We start from the raw sequence: 9378 nt of genomic DNA, 5'->3' as shown, positions 1-9378 counted from the left end.
ATAATTATTTTTTCATTAAATATGTTATTTATGACTTTATTATTGTTATAAATAAATTAATGATATATTTCAAAATTTCTCAGTTTAGATTTTTCATGCTCCATACAAATATCAATAGATACAACCCACAAAATCAAAAGCTCTTTGAGGTCTTCAGTAATTTTGAAGATATGAGGAATCTTGAAACCAAAAAGCTTGAGAAATGCTTCTCTAGGAAATCTCTTATATATCCTAGAAGTGATCTAGGTTTTAATCATGTACCAGTAACAGGATGTAATGAGGAAAGCCCAGAATGAACTCAAGGATATATATATCCTAGCATATACATAATACAGATAGAATTATAGATATATTCTAATTATATACACTATATATTTAATTTTATATTATATATTCTGAATAAATAGAATTATTAATAAGTGATTAATACACAGCATTATTCAGGGCCATAGAGAGGAAGAGAGAGAATTCCAAGTGGGCTCCATGCTGTCAGCACAGAGTCCAATGTGGGGCTTAATCCCACAAACTGCGAGATCATGACCTGAGCTGAAACCGAGAGTCAGACACTCGGCTGACTGAGCCACCCCGATGCCCCAACATGTAATCAATAATTTTTAAAATGCTCGATGGAGGCCCAATTTATGTGTTTTGTAAGCAAGAAAGCCACTTTTAAAATAGAGACTGTGGGTTTTTTCCAATATTATTCTTGGGGATAATTGATACTTTAGGTTCGTCAGTTACTAAGTCTTCTTTTCCCTTGGTGGAAACCATATCTGCTGCATTTATAGTCAGTGTAAAATAGTTTTGCTATTATAAAACAGTGCAGGGCATAGGATTCCAGAAAGTGATACCTCAGTGTTTCCTCAGAGATGAGTCACCCAGCAGAACCTGGGGCAATGAGTGGAACTATCTATATGAGTTTTATTACTCATTAAAAGCTTCTCTGCTCTAAAGATGAGCTAAGAACTTAGTGAGAGATCCAGATGAGAATGGATCCCTTTCAAAGGAAAAGACAAAGATTCTGTTTCTCATGGCTAGAAGTAACTGATAGAGAATTGAAGGGGATAGGTGGAGTCTCTCATCAAGACAGATAAGTAATGAGATTAGGATCCAATGCTAACTTTATGTTGATGTTCAAATGAACCTTAGCATCTCACTAGCTAGTGAATATGTGTCAAAAACATCATAAAAGTTGGAGAGAAATGGGTGAGGGCTTAAGGCTGGATATCTAGGGCCCCAATGTCATGGAGACCTTCCGGAAAGAGGTTGATAAAATAATGATGGCCCAAGATGGAAAACCTGAGGACACACAGACACACTGAGAAATGTCTTCCTCCCCAGCGACCAGTGATAAGGGCAACACTCAGAACACAGTGACCAGGCAACCCAGGACCTTGGAGATGACATTTGGGATCTACATTCGGTGAGATTCTTACCATATTTTTAACAGTGCTAATGCAAGTCTATTTAATTTAGTCTAGCATACACAGCGTGGGATCAATAACAAGGAACTGTGCTAGGGTATCTAGTTAAGATATATTGGATTAGGTTTAGTAAAATTAGGTGAAGAAATCTATGCTTCCTGTGTCAGCCAATTCTAGGGTAGAGTCAGACTAACCCTGCCTCAGCTGAGCTAAGAGATGATAACTTTCCTAACTTGGTGACAGTGAGGATGGGGTGAAGGATACAACATAGGGATAAAGATGCTGTGGTGGATGCCAAGGGCCGTCCTAGCTCAGGATGCTGGATAAAGACAGTGGTATAGAGAAATGAAAGGTGAAATACAGGAGGGAAAAGATTAGGACAGCGTGAGAACTTTTAACCTCATCCAATCTGGAACTTTCTCTTGTAGATATGCTAATATGCTTAATATGGTCATTCAGCAGCTGGAACGCAGTTAGAGCTCTCAGAGCTTATCAGTGGATACTTCTACCCTCACTTAGCAACAATACAGGAAATTTAAGTGACTGCTTTGTGAACACAGCAGCAGTCCACAATGCTTTGCTTCTTAACCCCACAGCAAGACTCAGTAAAGATATTCAGTATGGATGTAATTTATCACAGAAATCTTGAAACACTACAATGTCTTGTAAAGAGTGGGAACAGCAAGCCTTTCTTAACCGCCCCGACCCATTAGGGTCTGTTTCTCAGCCCTTGATACTGAAGAAATCATTTCTCCTGGGCTAGTTTTCTGAGCCCAATCTCTGGATTTTGACTTTTGAGAATTAAACTCCCTTTTCCCAAATTCCAGTCATTCCTTACCCCCTTTCTTATTTTCTACGCCTACACAACACTTTCCAACACACACATGTTCCTTACTTGCCCTGTGCTTCTAGCTGAGTGTTTCGCTCAACTTGCTTCTCATAGAAGACTGCCTCAGCCCAGTCTTGTTCCTAGACCTGCTCTATCTGGGTCGGTCTTGAATAAACTCACAATGCCAACTGCTTGCAGAAATGAGTGGCTGATGACAGTTTTTTGTGTTTACGACATGCCCTAGCATGGACATTCAGCACCACACAAAGACATGAAGGGGATGCCTACCCCACAGTGGATCGTCTGGTGTCTGGTCACAGAGGATCTTTAGGCTGATAAAACTGCTTCACTTCATGTTCGAGTAGAACCTAGAATAAGCAAATTGCATCCAAGAAATATGGATTTGTAACAAGATTGTCAATTATCTCACTGTAAGAAACACTACTGGCTGGAATGTTATATTTTCCACTAGAAAAGTAATCTGAAAAAGTGATCAATGATGTGTTTCATGTATAGAGCCCGAATTTGGCTTATAATTAGACAAATCCTAGTGGCTTTTCTTGCTTCTAGAACTCTTTAGTAATCTGGATGTGTCCACATGCTACAAACTGGCAGTTCTTACCTCCACAGACTATGAAGATCAGATCTTTAAAGGACTGCTTTTGAACCTAGTGATTTTCTCTTTGAATCTAGTGATCTTTTGTTATTGAAATTATGTCTCTCTGAGCATTTTATCTATCAATATATCTACTGTAGAGTAATTTGGGAATTTAGACATAACAGTTTCACTTTGGAAATCAGACTATCTATACAAGATACGTAATCCTGCAATGCCTGAAAGGTAAAAGGGGCTCAGTAAGTATGAAAAATGAATGATAAATATGTGAGTACAAGTAATTCAAAATTAACCAAAAACCGTTGAAGAACTTCGTGAAAAAAATGGACTAAAATGTGGCCATTCTGTGTTTCAAATTCTCTTGAGAAGAAAGTGGTTTTAAAGAATTAGTGACAAATGACAATTTATAAATCATTTACTGAAATGCTTCATGTGCAAGGAATCTCTCATTAAGGTGGGAGAATACCACATTGTTCACCTGGAATCTAAATTCACAGTAAAGCCCCATAGTAACATGCAGTAATAAAAATCTGCCAAATCAAATTGAGCACCTACTCAAAGCTTCTCTTTCTCCCAGGTATAAAGGGGAAAAAGAGCTCTCAGGAAGAAGAAAAATGGAGAAGAATATGTAGGGTTCTTTGCCATATGTGCTTTACATGTTCAAGTATATCTTCTCAGTAAGGACCAAATGTCATTCTCAGACATAACCCTCAGCCAGTTTTGCTAATGTACACTCTGCCTGAAGCCATAACCAGAGTCTTTTGAATGAATGAACGATCTTTTACATAGCAGTTACCATGCTTTGTACCACCTGATGGTGTTACCATGAGCACAACTAATTGGCTACAGACAGGTCTTTGAGCCAAAGGCAGTCATGTATCAACTAGCCAGCAGCTTATGAGTTGGTGTATCCATAGCAATGCATGGTAAGGATTTTCCCTGGGCACCCAATGCATATTGCAGTCAGATGCGCTCTCTCTCTCCAGGGAGTTTAACTCAAAGACAGACATAGCTGGTGGAAAAGAAGAAATAACGCAATAAATGGAAGCCTGCGACTGCAAGGGTACAGAGGCAGTTTTCAGCGGTAGCAGGAAGTGAAAGCAGTGGAGGCAAAGTGCTGAGTAACCAAAATGGTGAAACACTGCAGTAGAGAGTAACTGATATGTCCTGTCAGTGGAATGTGAAGATAAAGGCCAATCAAACGAGAACAAGAAAGGCTACTCATTCTGAGATTGCTAGAGCAAGGGAACCTGCCACTGTCCGCTTGCATTTTGACAGAGACTCAAAGGCAGGCAGAGGAATGGGGAAAGAGACGGCATCTGGTGTGCCCTAACTGAGGCTGCTGGCAAGGGGAATCTGTAGGTGAGCTAACTAGAAGCGGGACATCCTGAGTGATTAGTTAGGGGTGCATATTTGGCTTTCTCTGATTGATCCTAAATTGGAAACAGGGGCAAAAATTAGGGCAACCATCACTTATTAATCAAGCCCTGGGACTGATTGTTTCAGAAGTTATTGCTTAGCTTCCTGGGGTGCCACTAGAAATAGCAACCTGGTGTCCTGTAAGTGGGGCATGGCAGGCTGTTCACTGCAGACTAGGAGTTGGCTTCCTGCAGGTCGTGGGTCAAAGGTCTATTTATATATACCACCTGGCTGTTGTCACTTTGTACGTTCAGTCTCTACAGAGTCTGGCTGTTGTGTCTGAGTTGGTAATCCAGTTCTCCGCAGGGCCTGACTCTGCCTTGTTGAGATTGTTTCCTATATTTTCTGCTTTAAAATTGGTTTTTTTCGTGGGGGGGTGGGGGGGGGAGGGTGCCTGGGCAGCTCTGTCTGTTACGCGTCAGACTTTGGCTCAGGTCATGACTCTTGTAGTTCACAAGTGCAAGCCCACGTTGGGCTCTGTGCTGGCAGCTCAGAGCCTGGAGGCTGCTTCGGATTCTGTGTCTCCCTCTCTCTCTGCCCCTCCCCCATTCACACTGTCTCTTTCTTTCTCAAAAACAACCATTAAAAAACTGTTTCTGTTTTTAAAACGAGGGTTGTCTGAGGTTTAACACAAAACTCTCATATCCTGGAAAGGCCCTCAGTTCCAGGCAAATCAGGGTGGTCGGTTGTCCTACCTATTAATATCCTTTCAGTAGCCGTTATTAACTGAGTTAACAAGGAAAGAAAGCATCGACGGCTTTTAACATCTCATCCTGTTTAGTGTTCTCTATCCCTTGAAATATAAAACAGTCTCACTAACACAAGGCAAAATGACATCCTCAGTTTAATAAGCAGAGAAGTGAAAATACATTTGTTTCCTGTCATTTGCATATGAGTGCAATAGAGTGCTGCACTGGGAACCCGCCGGCTTGGCTTTGCTGCCAGCCAGCTCTGTGACCTTGCATAAATTGCAGAAAAGCATAATGGTAATGCGTGCACTTTCTGGAGACAGCGTATGACTTGGTTTGAATAACCCATTCTCTATAGCTTTGGGAAAGTTATTTTATTTGGAGCCCAGATTTTCTCATTTGTAAATAGAGATTCCAGTAATCTGGCTTTTTGGGTCATTATTTATGAAAGAAGTGTATGAAATAACGTATGTAAAGCAGTTATCCCATTGCCTGACGTGGAAAATGCCTCAATAAACTTATCCACCTGGCAAATATATTTTTCTTGCTAAGACCTCCTATCATGGGCTGAGTCGTGCCCTGCGAACTCCACCAATGCCTTCCCCCACTCCCACCACCAATCCATATGTTGAAGTCCTGACTCCCCACACCTCTGAATAAGACTGTATCTGAAAATAGTGTCTTTGAAGAGGTGATTAAGTTAAATTGAGGGCATAGGATGGGAACTCATTCATTGTGACAGGTGTCCTTGTGAGAAGTGGAGATCAGGACACGTGCGAATACAGAGGAAAGATGAGGTGAAGACACAGGAGGAAGGTGGCCATCTACAAGCCAAAGAAAGAGGCCTCAGAAGACACCAGCCCAGCCCATACCTTGACCCTGGCCTTCTAGCCTCCAGGATCCTAGGCAGATCCTGTTGTTTAAGCCCCTGGTCTGGGTACAATGTTGAATCTTCAGGTGCTTCTGAGCCCTAGCACGCTAATGACCACACAGTGGGGACTGTCACCTAGGAACCTGCTTCAGGGCCCAGGGGAGGCCATTGTCCTGAATCTGGCATGCCTGTGACAGCTTCGCTTTTGGTGAAGTAGCCAATTGAAGGAGGGCAGGGTATTTCAGTGACTACAGTTAAAAGATCAAGGCTGCAACTTCAAGCCATTATGCTTTCACTTCCTTTTTTCTCTTAATTTGTTTGCAAACAGGCACAGGTTATCTGCAAATGCCTGATTGGCTTTGAGAGAGACTACAGTTGGCCCATTGTCTATATTCCCAGAGGAGAGTGTGAGCTACTATCATTGAAGAACCAACCAGCAGCATAGTTTGGGCACAAATTTTCTCCAAGAAGACAGGAACAGTGCAAGGGAAAAATAAATAATGAACTGAAATGAAATAGACAATCCTGACATGCTTTGTGGGGACCACAACTCACACAAAGTTACACCACAGCAAATATGCTGTGAAAATAGTAACTGTATCCTCTCAAGAAAACAACACCATCATTTCTGATGCTTTCATGTGGGACATGCAAAAGAGCTTTGAAGGGAAAACACACACACAACACTGAGATATCCAAGCTAACAGAGGTTTTTAAAAAGCCAGCAACATGGAGTATCTAACAAGGAAGAAAAAATCTAGGGTACAAAGTGCCAAGGTCCCTCATCACTGTCATCATTTAAAGCCCTGATTTAGTCAGTCATCTGCAGCCAGCCCACATGCTTTGATTGACTGCAATTTGGATATTTGTGTTTCCTGTAACGTCAACCTCCATGTGACTTCTGAACTCCATTGTCTTCTGCTCCCTTGATGTCAGAGGGGGGGAAAAGGACAGAGTGGAGGTTGGAGGGGGCATGAACCACTTCTCAGGCTGTCAGAGAAGCGGTTGTTTCCTCCAAAGAGGGACTGAATGTCAAGATTTTTGTCACGATGTTTTTTACCTCTTCTCCATCTTGGCAGATTTGAATTCTATAAACATCTGTATGTATTTTTGCATCACTGTGGGAAATAGCTACAACTTTGATTTAATTTTAAAGTATCTTTTTGAATTTTTTTAAACCATTTACATGGTGCTGTGATCTGAGAATCCTTAGTTTGGAGGATGCATTGTTCTCCAAGAAGCCAAATGGTACCTCCCAAACAACAGTTGTCGAGTTATGAGAAGCTTGCTCGGTGACTCTGAACTCTCACCTGTGCTTTCTATCAAATGAAAAGGATGATCAGGAGAAAAGAGGCATTATTTCATTAGTCTTTGCAGATTTTGATCAGTCTACAAAATCTCTACCAGACTTTTTCCCATTTCCAAGGACTGTGGCTCTGAAGTGCTTACCGACTATACCTTCAACAGGCTACATAACTTTCTGCAAAGGTATGATTTTAATTAAAATTCAAACTTAGACCCTCTTCAGTGATGACTTCTCTCATGCTTGCTTAATTTTTTTCTTGCCTTGTGCCACTATAATTATTTTAATATAAATCAAATGCAAAAGGATAGAATTTTCAACCATATTCTTCTACTTGATGAAGTCCTACTGTACACAGATGCTCAACTCAGATCCCTCTACCAACCTTTAAGAATCTTCTCCAGATGGATGGATCCAGTTCTACCCTTCCTAAGTATCCTACGCATCATGTATGCCCATCTAGAATATCACCACATCAGAAATGTCTTTCAACACTGGATTACACACTCCTTGAGGAGAGAAGCAGTACATGATACTCGGTATTCCCAGGGCCTGTATATATAACCCCCAGAATACAGTCAATGCTCCATTAATCCTTATTGAATTGACTCTCAGGGCCCTATTGAGATCAAAGGCACCATCAGATACCTGTTTTATGAAAACTCACTCATGATCAAGGTACTAAAAAATAAAGACCATCCCAAGAGGATGTTTATACATGATACACAATCTTTGGGATGATTTTTCATAAAGTTACCAAAACAATCTCAGATGCTTCTCAGGGCCATTGTCTTTGGAACTCATTAAAAAAAAAAAAAGCTATTGAAGAAAGAGCCAATGTCAAGAGCCTTGCCACTCTGAGAGCTACAATGATTATAAAGATGGCTAGAGCAATTTTAGGACCTTCTGAGTTCTATCTTTTTTCCCCTATATATTTCATCAAGAAGGGTAAGAATCAAAAAGAATCAAATCAACCTTTGCTTTACATGCTTATCTCCGTGACCATGAAATTTTCTCAGGGGTGTTTTCTTAGTCTCATATATGAGTGACACCTGAAAGGGGCTTAGCATTTCAGGATTTGGGCATGCTTTATCTTAATGTTTTAGGGCCTCATTCAACAAATACATATAATTTACTATTTGCCAGGCATAGTGTTAGATGCTGGGATTGTAGCAATCACTACTGTTTCCTAACTCAAATCCAATTCCTGCCCACCCCTAGACCCCACCCCAATTTCCTTATTAATTTTGATCAAGATAAGAATGTGTCTGGCTAAAAATCTCAAGCTTCCTAGACTGTCAGAATTGGGTGTGGCCAAGCAACACTGTCGCAGACAATAAGATATAAACCGAGGGCTTCCAGGAAATCGTTCTTATACATTTAAACCATTCTGGGGACAGCTCTCTGTTACTCACAGCTGAGTGAATTTCTGACAATACAGCAAGGCAAACCCAAGTACTGTTGAAGTGTGACACTTATCTGCCGGAGGAATGATAGGGCTTAAATGTTCACGTCTCATATCCTGAGCCTTTTATTTCTAGACCAATCTGAAATCTTCTCAGTGGGTGGATGAATGAGAAGAATTGAGGAAATACAGCTTCCCCTGTTTTAGGGAAGGAAGTGGATTATGGGCCCATGTTATTACCAGTAGGCCTAAGATACAGTGTGGGTGTTTGTTGTAAGGCAGCATCATGCTAACGAATCCAGCTGGGGTTTGTCTTCTGTCCTTCTCATTTTCCCAGTAAAGCTGGAAGCGACGGATCAGTTCCCGTAGTGCTTCGAAACACCTCTGGGCGACAATCTGGCCCATCCACGGGAGGGAACGTGATCATTATAGGAGGACGCGGAGGCATTTTCTCTTCTTCTAAATCCAGATTTCCTTACCGACACGGCCACTTCACGCCCTTGAAGAGAAGGCGGTCCGGGACAAGAGTTGCCTTCTTAGCAAACAAATTATGGCTAGAAGCCAGAGCAACCAGCGGAGGAGTATGTGGTTTGGGGAGAGGAGGCGATGCTAAATGAATCGAAATAGAGATATATTATTGCATTTCCTGCCTCTCTTTTGAGGTCACCTTAGTCCTTAGATCATCTTTTGTAATGATCATTCACTTCAGACTGGAAAAGCAAAGTCACTCCCACTGGCCACGGTAAATATAGTAAGACCTTGCAGAGCAGTGCCTTTGAGCCGCCAGGATCCTCTATAGGGAGCAACCTCATCTCAATAACA

The sequence above is a fragment of the Hyaena hyaena genome, unplaced genomic scaffold (assembly GCF_003009895.1).
Source record: "Hyaena hyaena isolate Hyena2069 unplaced genomic scaffold, ASM300989v1 scaffold_722, whole genome shotgun sequence".
NCBI lineage: Eukaryota > Metazoa > Chordata > Mammalia > Carnivora > Hyaenidae > Hyaena > Hyaena hyaena.
Note: the sequence above shows the minus strand (reverse complement) of the source record.